A 24,752-nucleotide genomic window follows, 5' to 3' on the forward strand; every position below is an offset into this window, starting at 1 on the left:
TCTCCCTCAATTGTCTTAGTTTTCATAATGGTGTCCTCTAACTGCTTACCGTCCCTAAGTTGAATAGCATTTATAAGGCCTTTGGGGTTGGCTTCAGTTTGACATTGAAAGACATCGGGGGTTTGAGAGGAAGTAGCTACTTTTTGGGCTACTTGAGAAATTTGAGTTTCTAGCATTCTAGTGTGAGTAGCAATGGAGTCCACTTTACATGTAAGCTTGACAAGAAAGTCATTCAAAAATCCAGTTTGATTTTTAAGTTCTTTAAATTGCTTGGATTGCTCCATAGCATGTTTTTCTAGTAAAATTTCCAAGCTGGATTTCTGAGGGACTCTTTGGTTGTTTGCATAGACGGGTGGTGTTGTTTGTTGTCCAAAGGTATAAGAATTTTGCTCGGGACTTTTAGCAACACTACCTAGTTTGCATTCAACACCAGTATGGTCAAGTATTCCACAAAATTCACAAGGTGGTGAAACAAGAGCAGGTGTGACGACACTTACAGTTAATTTATCAAATTTTTGAAGAAGTGTGTCCACCTTAGCAGATAGATGATCAAGGGTAGAAACCTGGTACATACCTGTCTCTTTTTTAGAGGTTGGAGGAGTACCTTCAGTGATAACTCTCTCACTTTTCCACTGATATTGGTTTTGTGCCATGTTCTCGATCAAATCATATGCTCCTGTGTAAGTTTTATTCATCAAAGCTCCACCTGCAGCTGCATCAACATTCATTTTTGTGGAAAACAAAAGACCATTATAAAAAGTGTGGATAATGAGCCATTTCTCAAAACCATGATGGGGGCAAAGCCTAAGCATTTCTTTGAAACGCTCCCACGCATTGTAAAGAGATTCACCATCTTTTTGAGTGAATTGTGTGATTTGACTCCTTAATTGAGCAGTTTTACTATGGGGAAAGAATTGGGAAAGAAATGCCTTCCTCATTTGGTTCCATGAAGTGATAGAACCAATTTGCAATGAATGAAACCAAGCACTAGCTCTATCCCTCAAAGAGAAAGGAAAGAGGTGTAGCCTTACGGCCTCTTGGTTTGCCTTCAAAGTTCCAATGAGTCTTAGAAAAATTGAAACATGAAGATTCGGATCCTCAGCGGGTGATCCAAAAAATTGATTTTGCTGCACTAGGTAAATAAGTGCAGGCTTTATTTCAAATTTACTACCCTCAACCGTTGGGTACACAATAGCATCGTACGGCTCATCTGAAGATGTGATTGCATACTCTTTGAGAGCACGTTTCTCATCCATATCGTTATTATCTTCTTTGAGCCATGCCTGAAATCAAAACGGTTAAAGATAGAAAATAAAAAATAATAAATAAAATAAGGAGAAAGAGAGGGAGAAATATTTTATATATATATAAAAAAATAAAAAAAATAAAGAGATAAGAAAAGGAAAGAAAATATATATATATATATATATATATATATATATATATATATATATATATATATATATATAGAGAGAGAGAGAGAGAGAGAGAGAGATAAATATAAAAAAAAAATAAAAAGATGAGAAAAAGAAATAAAATATATATTTTTTTTATAAGAGTATCGTTTCGACAGGGAGTTATGAATTCAATTATCTTTTAACAATGATTAGAATATAGAAAGTAGAAAGTTGTAATTTATATATTTAAAAGAAAATAATAATAAAAGATAAAAGCCTTGGGATTATTGGTTCATCCTAACGACAAGTCCTTCTCAAACCTAACTATTAAACTTATAACCTTATGTTAGACCTAATTTGTCAAGACAGTTTCTCTTTTGTTCCTCTAGCAACCAAGCCTATTTCGCTGACTTGATTACTATTAGATTTTGGTTCCTCTAACAACCAAGCCTATTTCGCTGACTTGATCTTATTAGTTCCCTTGAAGATCGAAACTATATGTCTCAAAGATTGCAAAGACTATTTCGCTGCCTTTGCAATCCTTGTCTAAATTCACTTGTTCGAATATCAAAGCTCCACTTTCGTTTTATGAATTGATATTTGAGATGATGGATAAACAATTATCAAACCCTCCACTTTCGTTTCCACAGTTTGATAATGGTTGATCCATGTTAAAGCGGTGAATTTAGATAAGGAATTAGGGTTACATAAGATTAAGGTTTAAAGCTTGGTTTGATTAGGATTATGTCATTTGACTTATCCAACAATCCCAAGACAAGAGAAGTCTACTCACTGACGTTCATTGTAGACAAGGAGAAGAAGAGAGAAAACATAAAAGTAAATAACAAGAAAGTAAAATGAACTTTTATTAGAAAGACAATTGTCACATATTGCATTCTAAGAAAAGATGAATATTTGTGATGGATGGCTACTCTATTTATAGCATTCAATCGACTTAAAATCTAAGCTATTACATTTGGGCTAAAAATTGAGTAGCTTAAAATCTAAGCAAAAGCAGCAAAAGTGACTCTGGAGGGTGGCACGGCCGTGCCAAGGCTAGCACGGGCCGTGCCAAGCTTCTGACTTGTGGGAGACATATTTTTGTCTCTCAATCTTCATATTTTTGCGTCCAATCGGCTCCAAGTCCCTTTCTTTTGCTCCAAGACTCAATCCATCCAATATTCTTTCCTGAAATATAATAAAATGCAATTTAAAGGGAATAATACTAATATAAAATCATATAAAATCTAAATAAAACTAAACTAAAAAGCATATTAAAATAGTCAATAAATGACTCATCACTCGAGAAGAAATTTGTTAGACCAAGTGTTTCACCTTGGGGAGCGCCAGTTTTGCTAGTGAAGAAGAAAGATGGTAGCATGAGATAGTGTATTGACTATCGTCAGTTGAACAAGGTAACTATCAAGAATAGGTATCCACTTCCGAGAATTGAGGATTTGATGGATCAGTTAGTGGGTGCAAAAGTTTTCAGCAAGATTGATTTGAGGTCAGGTTATCACCAGATTAAAGTGAAAGATGAAGATATGCAGAAGACAGCTTTCAGAACGCGTTATGGTCACTATGAATATAAAGTTATGCCTTTCGGTGTAAACAATGCGCCTAGAGTGTTTATGGAGTATATGAATCGCATCTTCCATGCCTTTTTGGATCGGTTCGTAGTTGCGTTTATCGACGATATTTTGATTTACTCCAAGACTGAAGAAGAACATGCTGAGCATCTGATGATTGTCTTGCAAGTGTTGAAAGAGAAGAAACTTTATGCTAAATTGTCTAAGTGTGAATTCTGGTTGAAGGAAGTAAGTTTTCTTGGCCATGTTATTTTTGGTGATGGTATTGCAATGGGAGACTCCTAAGTCAGTCACAAAGATTAGAAGCTTCTTGGGTTTGGCTGGTTACTACAGAAGATTTATTGAAGGATTTTCCAAGTTAGCACTTCCGCTAACACAGTTGACTTGTAAAGGTAAAACTTTTGTGTGGGATGTTCATTGTGAGAACAGTTTCAGTGAATTAAAGAAACGTTTGACGACTGCCCAGGTTTTGATTTTGCCGAAGTCCGATGAGCTTTTTGTGGTGTATTGTGATGCGTCCAAGTTGGGTTTAGGCGGTGTACTTATGCAAGAGGGTAAAGTGGTAGCTTATGCTTCAAGACAGTTGAGAATTCGTGAGAAGAATTACCCGACACATGATTTAGAGTTGGCGGCTCTAGTCTTTGTATTGAAGATATGGAGACATTACTTGTATGGTTCAAGGTTTGAGGTGTTTAGCGATCACAACAGTTTGAAGTATTTGTTTGATCAGAAGAAATTGAATATGAGGCAGCGTAGATGGCTAGAATTGTTGAAAGATTATGACTTTGGTTTGAATTATCATCCAGGTAAAGCTAATGTTGTTGCAGATGCCTTGAGCAGGAAGACATTGCATATGTCCGCTTTGATGGTTAGAGAGTTTGAGTTACTTGAACAGTTCAGAGATTTGAGTTTAGTTTGTGAATGGTCACCTCAGAGAGTGAAACTGGGAATGCTGAAGATTGATAGTGAATTTCTGAAGAGTATTAAAGAGGAAAAGAAAGTTGATGTCAAGTTTGTAGACTTGTTGGTTGCTAGTAATCAGACTGAAGACGGTGACTTTAAAGTCGACGATCACAGTGTGTTGAGATTCCGAGGTCGGATTTGTATTCCTGACGATGCAGAGATGAAGAAAATGATTCTTGAAGAGAGTCATAGAAGTAGCTTGAGTATTCATCCGGGAGCTACGAATGTATCACGATTTAAAGAAGATTTTCTGGTGGTCTGGTTTGAAACGAGATGTGGCACAGTTTGTGTATTCCTGTTTAGTTTGTCAGAAGTCGAAGATTGAGCATCAGAAACCTGCTGGTATAATGGTATCTTTAGATGGGCCAGAATGGAAATGGGATAGTATATCCATGGATTTTGTGACGAGTTTTCCGAATACTCCTAGAGGGAACGACACAATTTGGGTCATCGTTGATAGATTGTCGAAGTCGGCTCATTTTCTACCGATTAATATTAGTTTTCCTGTTGCCCAGTTGGCAGAGATTTATATCAAGGAGATTGTGAGGCTACATGGTGTTCCTTCGAGCATTGTATCAGATAGAGATCCAAGATTTACTTCTAGATTTTGGAAGAGTTTGCAAGAGGCTTTAGGTTCGAAGTTGAGATTGAGTTCGGCTTATCATCCGCAGACAGATGGTCAGTTGGAGAGGACAATTCAGTCGCTAGAGGATTTGTTGAGAGTTTGTGTTCTTGAGCAAGGAGGAACTTGGGATAGTCAGTTTCCGTTGATCGAGTTCACATACAATAATAGTTATCATTCTAGTATTGGAATGGCACCTTTTGAGGCTTTGTATGGTCGGAGATGCAGAACTCCGTTGTGCTGGTTTCAGTCAGGTGAAAGAGTGGTCTTAGGACCCGAAATTGTTCAGCAGACTACTGAGAAAGTTAAGATGATTCAAGAGAAAATGAAAGCGTCGCAGAGTCGACAAAAAAGTTATCATGATAAGCGCAGGAAGGATCTTGAGTTTCAAGAAGGAGACCACGTGTTTTTGAGAGTCACTCCTGTGACTGGTGTTGGACGTGCCTTGAAGTCAAAGAAGTTGACTCTGAGATTTATTGGCCCGTATCAGATATCGGAAAGAGTTGGAACGGTGGCGTATCGAGTGGGATTACCACCGCATCTTTCGAATTTGCACGATGTTTTCCATGTGTCGCAACTTCGGAAGTATGTTCCGGATCCATCTCATGTGATCCAAACTGATGATGTGCAAGTCAGAGACAACCTTACGGTAGAGACTTTACCGGTGAGGATTGATGATCGTAAAGTGAAGACGTTGAGAGGCAAGGAGATACCCCTTGTTAGAGTCGTTTGGGCTGGAGCGACTGGTGAAAGCTTGACGTGGGAGCTTGAGAGTAAGATGCTGGAGTCTTATCCAGAGTTGTTTGCTTGAGGTAAATTTTCGAGGACGAAAATCTTTTAAGTGGGGGAGAGTTTGTAACGCCCACTTTCGTTTAATTATTTATTTAATCGAGTTTAGGCAATTATATTATATTTTTATAATATATGTGTGAGTTTTGTTGATTTTAGATGATTTGGATGATAAGATGTGTTTTCATGATTTGATAAGATTATGAGACTTATTTTATTATTAAATAAAATAAGATTTGATAAGAAAATAAAAATATTTAGTTGAGGGCTGTTTTGAGATTTTAGAGAGTTTTGGGGGAGAAAGTGAGATAAGATAAGATATTAGGAAGAGGTATAAAAGAGATAGACCTAGTTTTAGAAAAAACATTGCACGTACGACTGTTTTTGGAAAAAGAAGGAAAACCAAGAGAAGAGCTAGAGAGAGGGCTGCGATTTCTTCAATAGAAGGTAAGGGTGAGACTAATAATTCAGTAATATTGATTGCTATAATTCCGATGATTAATTGACAAAGTTAGGATTGATTTAGAAAAGTTTTGAAATTAGGTTAAATCCCTAAAATTGATGATCAAACGGTAAAAGTTGTTTAGATTGATGTAGAAACCGTCCTATAACCTTAGAATATGTTTAGGATGAATTCTGGAATTGAAATTAGGCTTAGAACCATGTTAGTTGATGAAATTTATGTAGGAACTACATTCTGCCCGTGCCAAAGTTCATCGCTCGCCATAGCGAGCAATGATCCTCGCCTCGCGAGTGATGAATGTTCATCGCTCGCCACGCGAGCCATTTCCCTTCGCCTCGCAAGTTACTTGTTGTAGCTCGCCACGACGAGCAACCCTACTCGCCATAGCGAGCTTGACCAGAGAGCATGTCATTTTCTGAGTTTTTGACTTTTGAGTTGAACCTTAGATGCCTTTGAGTACCTTTAGGTGCCTACTATTGATTAGGGAATGATTTAGAACGAGATTGAAATTGGAACAACCTTAGTTGGGAATCTGGCTTGTACTCGCCATGGCGAGCAGATGCTCTTGCCTCGCGAGCACTTCCAGAACTGAGTGCTATTGAGGATTGTGAGACCTGAGTTGTTTGGATTGGTTAGGAAAGGAACTTTAGGTGCTAATGAGACCTATTAAAGATATTGACTGAGAACTGTGAAGCTTTTATGATATGTTAAGTGAATATAAAGTGAATTATGGATTGATTGTATTTACTTGAATTATTATTGAATGATCAAGGAATTGTTGAAAATGAATTGTTATTAAGCTTGATGTGATTTGATTATGCTGCAAATGTTATTTAACTAAGTTGCATGAGTCTGAATTAAGTTGATGATGAACTCCAAATTATTGGATGTATAACTGATAAGTTGATTAAGATGTTTTGTTGTTAGAGTCCATGCATTAGCATTCATTGAGCTTTGTCCTCACCATGATCGGAGCTTTGTGTAACGCCCACTTTCGTTAATTGTTTATTTAATCGAGTTTAGGCGATTATATTATATTTATATAATATATGCATAATTGTGGTATGGATTGAATAATTACGACTATATTGATGGTTTGATTGATATTGTGATAAGTTATGAGTTTGGAAGATTTGATAAGATTAAGGGATTTATTTTATTGTTAAATAAAATAAAGATTTGGAAATAATATAAAATATTTAGTTGAGGACTGTTTTGATATTTTAGATAGTTTTGGGGGAGAAAGTGAGATAAGATAAGTAATTAAGAGGAGATATAAAAGAGTTAGACCTAGTTTTAGAAAAACATTGTTGTACGTACGTTTTTGGAGAAAAAGGGAGAAAAAGCCAAGAGAAGAGAAACCAAGAGGGAGAGCTGCGATTTTCTGCAAATTAAGGTAAGGGTGAGACTAATAACTTAGTATTGTTAATTGAATGTAATTCTGATGATTAGTTAGCAAGAATTAGGATTGAATTGGAGAAAACGAAAACTAGGTCAAATCCCTAGAATTGATGATTAAACGGTAGGAATTGATTAAATTGGTGTAGAAAGTGTTCCTGGACCTTAGATAATGTTTAGGACAAACTTTGGAATCAATACTAGGCTTAGAACCTTGAGCACTTCTAGGTTGGAGCGTAATGAGTGCTTGTGCGATCTGTGTCGCACGTTTGGATCTAGAGCGAACCTCCTTATGATAATGAGACCTAGTGATGACGTTTAATGCAGTCTGTAAAGCTGTTTAATATATGTTGATATTAATTGAGCATGAATTAATGTATTAAATATTATGTAAGATATAATGAAATATTATGATGCTATTGAATTGCAATTGATATATTGATATCATCCGTTGTTGTGACTTGACTATGCTGCTGCTGTTATTTAACTAAGTGCATAATGTCTATATATGATGAAATGATGACGTTTAGCTCCAAATTATTGGATGCATGTTGATATGTTGATTACGGTGATTTGTTCATAAGAGTCCATGCATTAGCATTCATTGAGCTTAGTCCTCACCACGATTATTAGGAGCTTTGTCCTCCGCACGATTTATTAGGAGCTTTGTCCTCCGCACGTTTAAAGTATATTAATACTTATGATGACGATTGGTACCACATGCATATAAGGAGTCTAAGAGCATTGTCGCATTGTCATGTCTAATATGCTATGTTGTTGATGACGATTGAATATGTGATATCCCATTGTTTATGATGCTTACTCTGATAAATGATTTAAGAAATTTGTATATTGGGAAAACGGGGTGTTACACTTTGTCCTCCACACGATAGGAGCTTTGTCCTCCACACGATTAAAGTATATTAATACTATGATGATGATTGGTACCAAATGCATATAAGTGTCTAAGTTGCATTGTCGCATTTGTCGAGTTTAAAGATGTTTATGTTATTTATGATGATTGAAGTTGTGATTATGTGATAATTGTTTATCAAAGATGCAATGTTGATTAAGACTGATTATGATGTTAATTATGATTTCGAATTATATTGATTAATATTATTGTGTTATGAAATCTCACCCCTTCTGTAACACCCCGTTTTCCCAATATACAAATTTCTTAAACAATTATCAGAGTAAAAACCATAAACGGGATATCACATAGAAACGTAATCCAAAACAGTTAAATAATGATTTAACCTTCACAAATATCTTTAACATAGCAGCGGAAAATCATAAACATAAATCATAAACGTTTTCGGCACGCAGGCCCAATAAGTATCTCAAAAGAGTTTATCAAAACATAAGCAGTTCACGTAAAAGAATGAAGCATGTTATAGCATAAAACCCCATCCCGTTACGTATCAGAGCGACCTAGACGACACAGTGAAGGCAAGGCCAACTCACGAAGCAACTGCACACTAAGCACGATCACCTGCAAGTTACCCATACGAAGGGCAACATTTTCAAGCAGAAGGGGTGAGATTTCATAATAAAATAACATTAATCAATGTAATTGCGAATCATAAATTAACATCAATCATTCCATTATTAACTTTGCATAAATGCTAAACAGTTATCACGTAATCATATAACCAATCATTATAAACAACATAACATAATCAAATAACACTTATCACATAATCACATATCCATTCATTATCAACAAGGCATCTTAATCATGACAATGTGACAATGCTCCTAGACTCCTTATATGCATGTGGTACCAATCGTCATCATAAGTATTAATATACTTTAATCGTGCGGAGGACAAAGCTCCTATAAAACGTGCGGAGGACAAAGCTCCTAATTTTCGTGGTGAGGACTAAGCTCAATGATATGCTATGCATGGACACAGATGAACAAAACATCATAATCATCGTAATCATGTGCATTCAATAACTTGATGCAAAACGTCATCATTTTCATTATATTCATATATAAACATTGCTTACTCAGTTAAATAACAGCAGCAGCATAGTCAAGTCGCATAACAGCAAGGAGATATCAATATATCAACAACAATTCACTAGAATCATAATCATTTCAATTATATCTTACATATCGCATAATACCTTAATCATGCTCAAATAATATCAACTTAACTCAATAGCTTTACAGACTGCATTAAACGTTATCATAAGGTTTCATTACCAATTAGGGGTTCACTCTGGACCAAAAAGTGCGACACAGATCGCACAAACACATAATCAAGTTCATCCTGGTTGTACTCGCGAGGCGAGAGTACTTACTCGCCATGGCGAGCACCACTCAACTCACAAACTAAGCTTGTTCTGGGTTCCCTCTGATCCTACATTCATTCCTAATCAATACTAGGTAAGTTCAGGTACTCAAAGGCATACAAGATTCAACTAAAAAGGTCGAAACACGAAATATGACATGCACTCTGCCTAAGCTCGCGAGGCGAGGAAGGTTGCTCGCCATGGCGAGTTGAACCAAACAACTCGCGAGGCGAAGGAAAGGGGCTCGCGTGGCGAGCGATGAAGTTCATCACTCGCGAGGCGAGGATCATCACTCGCCGTGGCGAGCGATGAACAGAAGCACGGGCAGACTAGGGTTTTTCTCAAAAATCCCTCACACAACATGGTTCAAAGCCTAATTTTGATTCCAGAATTCATCCTAAACATGTTCTAAGGTTATAGGACGGTTCTTACATCAATCTAAACAAGTTTTACCGTTTGATCATCAATTTTTAGGGCTTTGACCTAATTCCAAAACTTCTCTAAATCAATCCTAACTTGGTCAACTAATCATCAGAATTACAGTAATTAACATTATTGAATTATTAGTCTCACCCTTACCTGGTTATGAAGAAATCGCAGCTCTCTCTATGCTCTTCTCCCTTCTAAGCTTTTTCTCCCTTTTCCAAAAGTTTTCACGTACAATGAGTTTCTAAAATATTAGGTCTTCTCCTATTTATACCTCTTTCTAATAACTTATCTTATCTCACTTTCTCCCCCAAAACTATCTAAAATATCAAAACAGCCCTCAACTAAATATTTTTCAAATCTTTATTTTATTTAACAATAAAATAAATTCTCTAATCTTATCAATTCCTCCAAAACTCATAACCTAACACGTCATCAATCAAATCACCACAATTTATCAAAACATATCAAAATCATACATATATTATATAAATATAATATAATCACCTAAACTCGATTAAATAACGATTAAACGAAAGTGGGCGTTACACCTTCTGCTTGAAAATGTTGCTCTTCGTATGAGTAACTTGCAGGTGATCGTGCTTAGTGTGCAGTTTGCTGTTGTGAGTGGCCTTGCCTCACTGAGTCGTCTAGGTCGCTCTGATACATAACGGGATGGGTTTTTGAATATGCATGCTTCATTCTCTTACGTGACAATTATGTTATTTTTATGATGTTGTTTAACTGTTGAAATATTTTGATGGGGCCTACGTGCCAAAATGATTTGTTGACTTTCGAAATAATTTTCCGCTGCAACGTTTAAGTTATTTCGTTGAAGTTAAATTGTTATTTAACTGATTTTGGATTATGTTATAATGTGATATCCCGTTTATGCTGTTTACTCTAATAAATGTTTAGAAATTTTCATATTGGGAAAACGGGGTGTTACAGGGAGCTCGGGGGACCGTCCAAATCGAGGCTAGAACAACCGCACATGCAAGAGAGACACCACACTCTTACCCAAAACCTTAAGGCAATAGGTTTATGGGTCCTCTTACTTATAAGGTGTTCAACCTTTACTATTGTATCCGATGTGGAACATATAACTCACAATTGCACACAACAACATCACTTCCCTTAAAAAAAATTATAGTTGTTGTTAACTTAGGTATTGGGTTTCAATTTTAAAATTCAATGAAAAATTAATTATATGGACCTATTTGTTAACTTAGCTATTAATTTCAATTTATTGATAGCTGCTATTAACTTATACCATCAGTTTATCCCTTAAAAAAAATGTGTATCAGTTTAAGCTTTGAAAGAAATTCTTATCAGAGATTGGTATTGTTCTTCTAAATCTGGTGCCAATTCGGTACCTATTTGTTTATCTCTCATTCTTGAAAATGTCGGTCAAAGTGAGGAATATGATTGTGATGTAGGAGGGCTGGCTGCAGGTATCGAAGACGAAGTTGCGCGTGAGAAAGATTTGACGAAAATAGTGCATCTCGGTTAAGAGGGTAAAGGACTATTATGATTTATCACTACTTATTACACGAGACAAAAATGAATATTTATCCATGCCTTCATCGACTAAAAGATCACATGGTTTATTTGTTCTCCTCCGTTCATTACCTTCTCATGGGTCAGTTTTCCCAAATCTATTTTTGGATACTCCGAAATAAGGATAAATGAATTATTAGTTGCAAATTATGATAGGATTGCATGTAATAGTGAATTTGTGATTCAGCTATTAAGACATGTAGAAGAATTGTCCCAATAATATGCACCATGACATGCAAACCATGGGACAAGAAGATTGAGCAAATCTTTATACGGGGCATCACTTGAAGGTACCATATTTGTCACCTTCCCTTAATCATACGTGGGTGGTCGTCGTTTTGGTGCCAACCGGGTCCCAAACCTTTATTTTTATTTTGGCTTAAATATGAAAATAGTCCCGGCAAATATCTGACATTTTGGTTTTAGTCCCTGTAAAAATATTTTTTTGGTTTTAGTCCCTGCAAATATAAAAAATTGGGTTTTGGACCTTTGTATTTTGTTTTATTCCTTGTAAAATTGATTCATATTGGATTTGGTCCTTGTAATATGTAGAATATTTGATTTTAGTCCCTCAAAACGAGGACTAAAATGAATATTATAGGGACCAATTTCAATAAGAAATGATTTTACAAGGATTAAAACAAAATACCAAGGACCAAAACCAAATATTCTATTTTTGCAGGGACTAAAACCAAAAAAAAAAAAATTTATAGGGACTAAAACCAAAACGCAAGATATTTGCGGGGACCATTTCCGTATTTAAGCGATAATGAACCCTACGACAAAAACCATAGTGGTAAGGCCATTGTGGAGCATAAGAAAGAGTGCTTTTCTAAATAACAAAGAAGAAATAAAAGGGCTACAATAGTTATAAACCCAAATATTCACCCTAATTATAAGAGTCTTGGTATTTTAATATTGGCAAAATATGTACCGAGTCGATAGAATGGATGTCCTTGGGATGGTTGTTCATAGTAATTTAGGTTGAACGGTGAAAAATCCAAATCGAATAAGGTCGAGATGCGCTCGTAGCTTGTTTAGATCATCAACACAGGCAAAATCAACTACTCCCTCCGTCCCTATATGTACGACGTTGGATTAATAGGTAAGACGTTGGAGGAATCCACAGATACCGAAGAATTAGAATAGCGTAGAGGCATTTATGTTGGCACCCTAGAGTGCATCATTTTTCGAAGTCTTACTAAACAAATCAAACACCTTATGACTCAAGCAATAAGAAGACATGGCAGACAAGTACAACAATTGTAATAAATTGAAAATTACACTTCCCTCCCCTCAAAGATGCTTGAATTACACTCCCCTCCCCTCTTAAGTTAAAATATACACTCCCCTCCCCTCTTATTCAAAACATATTAGAAAAAATTTCACTCCCCTCCCCTAAGAGAAGCTTGAATTACATCTCCCTCCCCTCTTATATTAAAATCTACACTTTACTCCCTCAATATTCTTTTTTATTATTTCTAATAATTTAGCAAAAAATAATAATTTAACACACTTAAAAAAAAAAATAGTATTGCGGGTCTATTTTAATATAATAAAAAATTGAATACATATTTTTCGCTATTTTTTATTCACAATTTCATTAACATGTACTTTTAAACTCTATTATAAAATATGAAACAACCCAAAACAAAATTAAAATATGTGAAAAATTACTAAAATCATTAAAGTATGATTATTTAAAAGTTAATTTTATACTCTAATTTATGAAATCAATAGCGATATATTTAAATTTAATTATCATTGACATTTAAACTATAAATAAATGAATTAATTTTTCTTAAATGGTGATTCAAAATTAATATATATTATAAGAATATTTATTTATGTTCAAATAGATTAAAGTGTAGTACATATTTAATTATTAAGGGAGAGGTTTGTAATTCAAGTATCTTATAAGGGAGGAGAGTAAATTTTAACATAAAAAAATAATAATATATATTGAGGGAGTAAAGTGTATATTTTAACTTAAGAGGGGAGGTGAGTGTAATTCAAACATCTTTGAGGGAAGGGGAGTGTAATTTACTCTAAATTGAACCGGAGCTCAAGAATGGTTGATCTTGGGTGGTTATAGGAACTTTATAATCACCAAATTTATCCCTCTTTATTTGACAAGCTCCAGCATTTCAATTTCAAAAGTCGACACTCGAGGGGCACATATTGGGGGACAGGTTCAATTATATATTTAGTTAAAATAAGGGTCTTTAAGGTTTTCAATTAAGAAATTATTCTTTGCAAAAGTTTAACACTTTAATTTTCGATGCATTAAATGTACAATTTCCCATAAAAATTTATTATTTAAAGTTCTTAAAGAATGTCCTAAGGACACTCGTTAATATTTCCCATAAAATAAAGAAACAATCAGGTGTAGGAGAAGTCTTGTGGAAATAACATATAACAAAAAGAAACAAGTTTAACATGACAAGAGAAGTTATAGGTGAACAAAATATCAAGTGTGCTAGTTCGTCGACTAGTAAAATCTATAACGTTCATATCTACAAATATTGCATAATTTCAACAATACTACTACGATTATGATTAGGATATGTAAAGGGGGGACACATTTGGCAATTGGTTTGATTGAATTGACTTAAAAGGGAGAGATTAAGGTGGCTAGGTCATGTCGGATTCCCTTTTTTAGAAATTGTTCATAACCGTTGAAGGTTTAAGAATGACAAATTAAGTACACGGTTCATTATTAGAATATGTCTAAAGCTAATACCAAAGTAACCAATTGTGTTCAAAGGATAATTCAAAGATACATGGTCAAACAATTACAAGGAAGTTCCTATTTCACGACCTAACCTAGTCATCCTCCCATCTTAGCTTTAATTCTCCCATCTCCATGTCAATCAACACCCTTCCTGTAGCTACGAATGATCTTTCTACAAGAAGCATCACCTCAGAGTCTTCTTCAATCGTCTGGTTCAAGTGGATTTCCATTGTTTCAAGACTATTTCTTTTCTTTTGTCCTTTCATGACTTTTGAACGATTTCTTTATAAAACTCAACTAAAATACACATAAACTACATACTTTCACTCTAAAATGACTCTGGACTGAAAAGTCTATACAATTTCTCGTCATCAATTTACATGTATAAGTCTTTTTACAAGCCAGACACATTCTGACCACACGCTCTAATACGACCACCCTCTATCCCATATTTTGCTATCAAAATTTTGTACCATAACGCACCATGACCAACATGTAATATCCAAATCCATTTTCCCAACAGTACAATATTAAACTTCCTAATTTTTTGGACTCGCAAACCTCCTAACTTCTTACCAGAACAAATCATACTCTAGTGAATCTAATTAATTTTGTGAGCATCCTCACTCCACCACCCCCTTAAAAAAAAAAAAAAAAAGATTTATAAAGGAAATTTATTTATAAAGAGATTCTATTCAGGAAATTATGCATATGGAAGCCTTGAAGAATGAAAGATAATAAACTGAAAAGGATGACAAAACATATTCAAGCAAGACAAATCAACCGCCCATAGACAAATTTTTACTCCTCCAAACTGATAATCTTTTGTGAATAATCTCAAGCAACGGCGTTAAAAATACCGATGACGAGAGTTACCATTAATAGGAAGACCCTGGTAAACAAACGTTAAGTGACCAACTTTACAATTCAAAACCATGATAGCTTCTAACAATCAAGACTTCTCCACATTAACCCCAACAAGAAGGCCAACCTCATTTTCAGGATCAACCATTTCTTCATCATATCAATTAAAAAAGTTAGGCTTAATAGGTCATTTGGTCCCTTAAATAATTTCCAATTTTCATTTTGGTTCCATATCTAATAAAAGTCATGTTTTGGTCCTTTAACTGTGTATCCGTCTGTCAAAAAAAATCCCGTCTGTCAAGTAAATATACTTCCGTTATTTTTTGCACACGTGGACACTCCAATGTGGTAGATATAAAAGGCAAATATTAGGGTTTCGAGAGAGAATGAGCTGGGTTTTCAAAAAATAGAAAGAGAGAGTGAGATTGAGAGAAATTAGGGTTCTTGCCTCTACTCTTCTCTCCAATTCAAATTCGAAATCTTTCCATAACCAATACATAATCTTCTTTTTCGTTCTTCTTCATCCTGTTAATTCGATTTCCGGGTGCAAAATTTTGTTTCCCCCAATTTTCGAAAGTTTCTGGAAAAAACACCATTTCCCCCAAATTTCGAAAATTTCTGGGAAAAATCAAATGTCTCAATTTGTTGGGTCTGTTGGTTCGAGCATAAGAAGAAGAGATGTGGGTGAATGCAAGTGTGGTGAAACTCCAGTAACTCGCACTGTCACGAACAACACAAATCCGAATTGTGGGAAGAAATTTTGGGGATGCAAAAATTACAGGAATCATTATGAGAAAGGTTGTGGATTTTTTAAGTTAGTTGATGATAGGGATTTGGTGTATTCAAAGCTGGAGAAAAAAAATCTGAAGTTGAAGATTGAATTGGAGAAAATAAGGAGATGGTTGAAGATGTCCATTATTTTTGGATTAGTATGTTTTGGGTTGTGCCTTGTGTTGGGGACTGTACTTCTATGCAGGATTAGTGCTTGTGTTTGAATTAGTTAGATTATTGGTTTATGAAATAGTTAGGGATTGAACTGATATGTTGTGTAATGAATGAATGGGTGAAATGATGATTAGTGCTTGTAGTGCTTGTGTTTGAAATGAATGAATGAATGAATGAATTTCTATTTTCAATTTGAATGAATTTGCACTTTGAATTTTGAATGAATGAATGTTTATGCCTTTTGTTTGATTAATTCTGAATGAATGAATTTTTAGTATGAAACAATAACATAAGTATAAAGAAGCAGGCAATCTAACTGAATTTGATTCATTAAACATAATATGCTCCATTACATCAAAACATGTATGCATTAAGGCAATACATCAAAACAACCATTATATGTATATTGTACCATGCACTTAGGCAATACATCAAGTTCAGGAGATTAGGTAAATAGTGGATTGCACTAAGGCATTACATCAAGTAGTCATAAGCATCTTCACTAATATCTTTGATCTCCTTCATAGCATCTTTGAAAGCATTATCATAAGTTGCCCTGGTTGCCCTCCACATTAACTCTTTCAACTTCTTACCAGGAAACTTCTTTCTGAAGTTGTCGTAGAGGTGTCTAACACAAAACCTCTAATCAACTCCTTCCAACAATTCATCCATAGCTGGCAACAGACCCTGCAAAAATGTGGAAATTAGAAACATATAAGACTACATTATTTAAACAGAATTTTAAACACCAAATTGAAATAGAATTTTACCTTTCATTGATCACTGATAAAGGTGTAAGTCTTGCATAACCTTGTTCCACCTAGGTCATTGATAAGGAGTTCCAAAAACCAATTCCATGATTCTTTTGTTTCACCTTCAACCACAACAAATGCTATTGGAAGCATCTGGTCATTTGGGTCTCTCCCTATTGCAGCTAGCAATTGACCCCCATAGTAACTCTTCAAAAAACATCCATCCAGTCCAATAATAGATCTACACTCCATAAAACTGTCCTTGCATGCTTTGAGACAGATGTACATTCTTTGAAAGTGGGGACATAAAACTGTTCCAGGATTTTGAAGATCTTCTCCTGTTCCTTGGAATGGCATGGTGGATATCCTCACAATAGAATGTCTATTTGATCTTAACAACTCATGTGCATAATCATAAATTCCAGTATATTGTTCCCTAAATTATTCATCAACCTTGTCAATTGCAATACCCCTAGCCCTAAATGTCTTAGTCGAATTAACACCAACATTCCACTTTTCCTGTGCTCTATTAACAATATCAGTTTTTCATTTTCTCTTACCCTAGAATGAAGCTTTCCTCCCAACCACTCAGAATTCATCATCTTGACATCAAAGTCTCTGGCACAAGTGTGATCTTTATCTTTAGACACCTTTCTCAACTGCCAAGTTTCTTAATCTGAAATCTTGGCCAAGTAAGCCTCCCACTCACAAGGAGGTTTACAAACCACCCTCACCCTCCTCTTATCATTCTTCTTAAATTTAAGTGGCCTTCCTGAATGAACTGCATAAGTTTTGATACCGTCTTGAAATTCCTTCTTAGTTCCAAAATAACTTCCTAATTCCCAGTTATAGTTCTTCATGTTATCCAGAAGCTTAAAGGTGGGAAACTTCTTCTTAGGCACACCATCTTCATCATCAGTCTCACATCCTCTATCTAACTCATCACTGTTATAATCTTCTACATCACTCAATCCTCAGTCTCTCAAAGTTCCAGATGGCCCACCCTGCTGCAAGTTCCCAATCAGCTGATCCCTCAAGTCATCTTCAAACACTGTTGCATTGACCTTTTTCTGTTGTTGGCTCTTTGGTGGTCTTCCCCTCTTCTTCTTAGGCTCACTACCACTGACTTCTTTCCCTTTATTCTTTGAACATGTCTTCCTACTACCCTCTCCAACTTCATTATCTTTCTCTTGTACAACTTCAGCATCAAGTCCCTCAGCTCTGCCCTGATCTGCTACATCAGGTACAACCACCTCCTCATTTGGAATCTCCCCTTCTCCAAGCACTTCACCCTCTTTGCTTATTCTTTTAGCAGACAAATAACCCTCTAGGTTTGTTTCTTCAGCAAATTCATCCCAACATGTATCATCATCCACACCATTATCATCCTCTGAATCAAAAGTTGATCCTAATGCACTATCTTCACTATCCTCCCCTTGCAAGTTTGACCCATATTCATTTGCTATCCCATACACAAATCCATCCCTTAAATCAACATAAGGCCCACTCTCTTCTCCCACATTAAATGGCCCACCTAAATTAAGCCCAAAATTAATTCCCTCATTCACACCATCAACACCCTCATTACCCACGTATTCCCCTGCATTTCCATCATTCTCCACCACATTTTCCTCTTCCTCAACAATCTCTTCCACAACAACTCCCACATTCCCAGCTTGTATAGGATACTCAATCAAAGGGTTTAGAGGTGCTAATTGTGGTTTCTCTCCTACAGTATGAACTACATAGAGGTGTACCCTGTAACACCCCGTTTTCCCAACGTGAAAATTTCATTTATTTAATCAGAGTAATTCACCTAAACGGAATGTCACATTCTTTTCTTAAAATCATAAACTGTATAAATAACTATTTATCCTTTAAAATTCAATAACTAAAAAGTCTTTAATACTTCGCAGCGGAAATTATTCAATAATCAAAACAGTCTTTGGCACTAAAGCCTCTTTACAATTATGTCATAAAAATCCATTCTAAAAACATAGTCATAACTCTTCAAAAACAATACGTAAGGAATAGAAAGCAATAACAAATTCCCACCCCGTTACGTATCAGAGCACCTAAAGACACTTGAGCCACCACTCCTACTAATCATTAATACCTGCAAGTTACTCATACGAAGAGCAACATTTTCAAGCAGAAGGGGTGAGATTTCACAAAACAATAATATCAAGCATATAATTCAATAATTATATTTAACAACACAAATAACTTCATCTATTAGTAATAATAATTCTTCATGTAATAATTCTTAATAACTCAACCAACTTCTAATCATCATTTAACACATATTAACCAAATCGTAACAAACATAGATCATCACATCATAGTCATAGTTCATATACAGTATAACAACATCTTAATTTTAATTCATATACAACATAACAACATCATTAATTCATAATAATAATTATTCATCAAACATCTCATTATCAATTCATTAATAAAAGACAACTTATCAATTTAACATAAACATCATCAAGTACACTTAACAACTCATAGATATCATCATGTAATCATCATCACTAATAACTTTAAAACAACACAATATAATCATCTCTTATTAATAGTAATAATTATCTACATCATAACATAAACATCTTCTTATAATAATATAACAACAACGTAACATGATATTCACTTAATAATAATAATAATTATATATACATCATCTCGTCATAATATAATAATATAACAACAACATATTCATCTTCTTGTATTAATATAACAACAACGTATTCATCATCTTATGAAAATATAATCAACACATACTAACACCAAAATCAACATCATAAATCTTCAACATAAACATCTTAAACAATATCATCTTAAACATCATAGCATCTTTGATAAACAATTACCAAGTAATCACAACATTCGATCATCATCAATAACATAACATAATATTCACTTAATAATATTAATCATATATAGAACAACATATTCATCACTTAATAGTAACAATTATACACAACATCATAACAACTTAACAATATCATAATCATTATCTTAAACAACATAGCAACGTAACAATATCATAATCAATATCTTAAACAACATAGCAACGTAACAATATCATAATCAATATCTTAAACAACGTAGCAACATAACAGTATCAAAATCAACATGTTAAACAACATAGCAACATAACAATATCATAATCAATATTTTAAACAACGTAGCAATATTTTAGTCAACATCATATAATTCACATCGTATAATCTTCGTAGGTACTTCTTTAACAACACATAGGTAGAACACAACTCGACAAACTCATGGATGATAATTCATCGACAACTTAACAACTCATGGATGATAATTCATCAACAACGACCTTGACTCGACATATGCGACAATGCAACTTAGACACTTATATGCATGTGGTACCAATCGTCATCATAAGTATTAATATACTTTTATCGTGCGGAGGACAAAGCTCCTAAAACGTGCGGAGGACAAAGCTCCTAATCGTGGTGAGGACAAAGCTCAATGAAATGCTATGCATGGACTCTTAACAACAAAACACCGTAATCATCGTAATCAACATATCATCATGCATCCAATAATTTGGAGCTAAACGTCATCATTTCAATATATATATAGACATCATGCACTTAGTTAAATAACAGCAGTAGCACAGTCAAATCACACAACAATAGAGAGATATCAATATATCAATTGCAATTCACAACATAACAATATTAATGTGAAGCATCAACAACTTAAACATCAAACATCTTCCACATAAGGCATATAAATATTTCACATAACCAACAACAGCAACATAGGCGACACATAAACATCTCAGGATATAACAATATCAAATGATAATCAACAACAACTCATGCAACTGAGTTAAATAACAATAACAGCATAATCGGAACATATCAACAGCTTAATATCAATTCATTTTCAACAACTTCCTAATCATTCAATAATAATTCAAGTAATGCAATCAATCAATAAATCACATTATAAACACTTAGCATTTCAATATAGCTTCACAAATAACAGTTAACATCTTAGATAGGTCTCATTACTACCTAAAGTTCCATTCCTAATCCAAACAAACGACTCAGGTCTCAAATTCCTCAAAAGCACTCAATTCTGGATGTGCTCGCGAGGCGAGAGTTCTTACTCGCCATGGCGAGTACCACTCATCTCCCAAACTAGTGTTGTTCTGGGTTCAATCTGATCCTACATTCAATCCTAATTAATACTAGGTATGTTCAGGCACTCTAAGGCATCCAAGGTCCAACTAAAAAGGTCGAAACACAAAATCTAACATGCTCTCTGCCTTAGCTCGCTATGGCGAGTAAGGTTGCTCGCAATGGCGAGCAATACCAAAACACTCGCGAGGCGAAGGGGAAGGCTCGCGTGGCGAGCGATGAAGATCATCACTCGCGAGGCGAGGATCATAGCTCGCTGTGGCGAGCGATGAATCTAGGCTCGGACATGATGCACTTTCTACACGAAAATCATCATCTAACAAGGTTCTAAGCCTAATTTCAATTCCAGAATTCATCTAAATCATTATCTAAGGTCTAAGGACAGTTTCTACATCTTTTTAACAAGTTTCCACCGTTTAATCATCAATTCTATCAATTTGACCTAATTTCCGATTCTTCTTAAACTCATCCTAATTCATCTTAAACTTAACCATTGATTCACATACTTAATAGAATTGCAAAGTTAGTCTCACCCTTACCTTAGTACACAAAATCGCAGCCTCTAGGTCTTCTCCCTCTTCTCTTGACTTTTCTCCCTTTTCTCCAAAAGCAGTCGTACGTACGTTATGTTTTTCTAAACTAGGTCTCTCCTATTTATATAAATCTTTAACCTACTTATTTTTCTCTTAAATCCAAATATTAATATTCTATCCCAATATATATATATATAAAATGTTTCTATAACAATGATAAATAACAATTATATCTCTATAACATATATATATTTCCATAACAAATGACATATATTTCTACAACAAATCATACATATTTCTGAACCAAATAACATATATTATATTTCTAAATCAAATAGCATATATATATATTTCTAAATCAAATAACATATATATATATATATATATATATATATATTTCTAAATCAAATAACATATATATTATATTAATAAATATATAACATATATCATAACAAAATATCACTTATCAAAATAAATCATATAAATCACACAAATCATATAAGTATATTCTAAACTCATTTAAAATAATCAAATAATTAGAGAGGGCGTTACATACCCTACCAAAATCTTCAGCAATATGCCTCATCCTTCTACAACCTTGGTCATCTCTTGGTCATCTCTCAGTCTTACAAGCTCTATCAGTAGACTAGGGTCATAGTAAAAAAGGGACTTCAACATTGGGTAACCTAGACGCTTTAAGGTTGAAAGCATGGAGAAATAACTCCAGTAATCTGGGTCATATTCTAGTACGGTTTCAATCCCATCATAGGTAGCTTGATTGAAACCCTACCAGAAACCATTCAAGTTTTTTCAAAACCCTAATCCGGAACACAAACCCTAACTTTTGAAATCAACGAAAAACAACAACATACCTCATTATCATGTGCGAAATCTTTGTCTTCAGCAGCCATCTTTGAATTTGTTAAGCTTTTCGCAGATCCTTCTTCTTCTCCAACGATTCCTTCCTTCTTCAGACCTTTCGTACTCCCTATCTCACTCTCTCTTTCTATTTTTTGCAAAACCAGCTCATTCTCTCTCTAAACCCTAATCCTTGCCTTTTATACCTGCCACGTTGGAAACTAACGGAAGTGTATTTACTTGACAGACGGGATTCTTTTGACAGACGGAGACACAGTTAAAGGACCAAAACATGACTTTTATTAGATATGGGACCAAAATGAAAATTGGAAATTATTTAAGGGACCAAATGACCTATTAAGCCAAAAAGTTACATTATTTCTCCCCTTGGGCTATGACAATATTCAATAGCCAAAAGCTTAAAAATAAGTAAACTTGAATGCATAAATCAAAATAATGATTTATTTATATAGCCACCCAAAAAATATGTGCCACGAGTTTTTATTTGTCCATGTTGTCTTTAGATGTTATTGTGAGAGTTAACTTAAAATCAAGATCTGCAGGAATCGTGGCACGATTGCTAGGCAACGTGGCACGATTGGAGGTTTCAAGTTTGAGGCAAAGCACTGGAAAAATCGTGGCACGATGGGGTCGCATCGTGGCCCGATCGTGCGCTGGCAGCAAATAGCAGAAACGTATTTTTGGGTGCAGATTTGTTCCAAATTTTAAGCGATACTTTTACTATAAATATAGACCTTGTATCAGAGCAAACTTTGAGATAGAGGGGGCTGAAACAAGGGTTCAGAAAGACAACAACAAAACTAGGGTTTGTGTAGAGTTTGTCTCTTTGGAACAAACACTAGGTTTTGAGGGTTGATTCACCTTGGGAAACACTATTATGATTGAGTCTCTTGGTTACGGGAAGAGGCTGGGACTTTGGGTAGAATTAGGCGGGAGACTTATTCTTGTAACCCATTGATTTCTCTTTTGTAACGTTACTCATCATATAGTGGAACGGAGAGCTGCTTTCTCCCCTAGACTAGGTCAATTTGGACCGAACTGGATCAACAAATTTTTTTGTGTTCTTCTCTTCTTTGTGTTCTTCTCGCCATTGTTTTCTACTTTTGGTTTGTATTTAATTGTTCCATACACTTTGTTTTGGTTGCTTGATTATCCCTTGCTCCACACATCAAGTTGTTATTGGTGTGATTTCTCATCGTTACCGGTCACCATGTCACAAGCGGAGAAGACCGAGATGGTGGACAAGGCCAGGAGTGCCATTGTCTTGTGCCTCGGGGATAAAGTTTTGAGAGAAGTAGCAAAGGAAGCTACCGCGGCATCGATGTGGGCAAAGTTGGAATCTTTGTATATGACAAAGTCTTTAGCTCATCGGCAATTCCTAAAGCAACAACTCTACTCATTCAGGATGGTGGAGTCAAAGGCCATCATGGAGCAACTTACGGAGTTCAACAAAATCCTTGATGACTTGGAGAATATTGAGGTACAACTTGAGGATGAGGATAAAGCTATACTCTTATTGTGTGCTCTACCGAAATCTTTTGAATCGTTCAAAAATACCATGCTCTATGGCAAGGAAGGCACTGTTACCTTGGAAGAAATTCAAGCGGCTTTGAGAACCAAGGAGTTGACCAACTCCAAGGACTTGACTCATGAACACGATGAAGGCCTAAGTGTCTCAAGAGGGAATGGTGGAGGTAGAGGTAACCGGAGAAAGAGCGGTAACAAGTCAAGGTTTGAATGCTTTAACTGTCACAAGATGGGTCACTTCAAGAAGGATTGTCCGGAGATTAATGGTAACTCCGCACAAATTGTCTATGAGGGTTATGAGGATGTAGGTGCTCTAATGGTGTGGTGTTGTTTGGAGGATGAAGAAGGTGATGTGTCTCACCTTGGGAGTGATGCCTGTAACACCCCGAATTTTATATTTAATTAGTGAATTATACTAGTTAGATAAATTCTTGAGTTTAAGATTAAATTGATGTTATGATGCTTAAAATATATGTTAATTATGAGATGATGGTTTATGATGACTAATGATGTACTAGGAAGATTGTCAATAATGAAGAGGAAAACAAATAAGTAAAATAAGATAAGAAAAGGGGGAGGTGTTGAATAGAAGAAAATAACTAAGTGGGGGAGGGAGGAGTAAAAATAATAGGAAATAGAATAGAAAGAGTAATAGGTGGAGGTTAGCCCAAGTATAATTAGAGAATTAACACTCTATAGTTTTAGTATCTACTGAACGTGAAAAAAGAATATAAGAGGAGAGCGGAGGCAGAGAGAACCCTAGTGCAACAAGGTCAACCCAAAACCAGAGTTTTCAAAGGATTCGAGGTAAGGGGGAGATTCCT

General features: G+C 35.1%; 1 non-coding gene across 1 annotated transcript; it reads left to right on the forward strand.

Annotated features, from left to right (window-relative positions):
* Positions 1 to 783: 783 nt before the first annotated feature.
* On the forward strand, positions 784 to 890 carry LOC112416825 (small nucleolar RNA R71). Its single transcript, XR_003007340.1, has one exon. It is a non-coding gene; the product is annotated as a small nucleolar RNA R71 (small nucleolar RNA).
* The last annotated feature ends 23,862 nt before the right edge of the window (positions 891 to 24,752 follow it).

Source organism: Medicago truncatula, chromosome 7 (genome assembly GCF_003473485.1).
Source record: "Medicago truncatula cultivar Jemalong A17 chromosome 7, MtrunA17r5.0-ANR, whole genome shotgun sequence".
NCBI lineage: Eukaryota > Viridiplantae > Streptophyta > Magnoliopsida > Fabales > Fabaceae > Medicago > Medicago truncatula.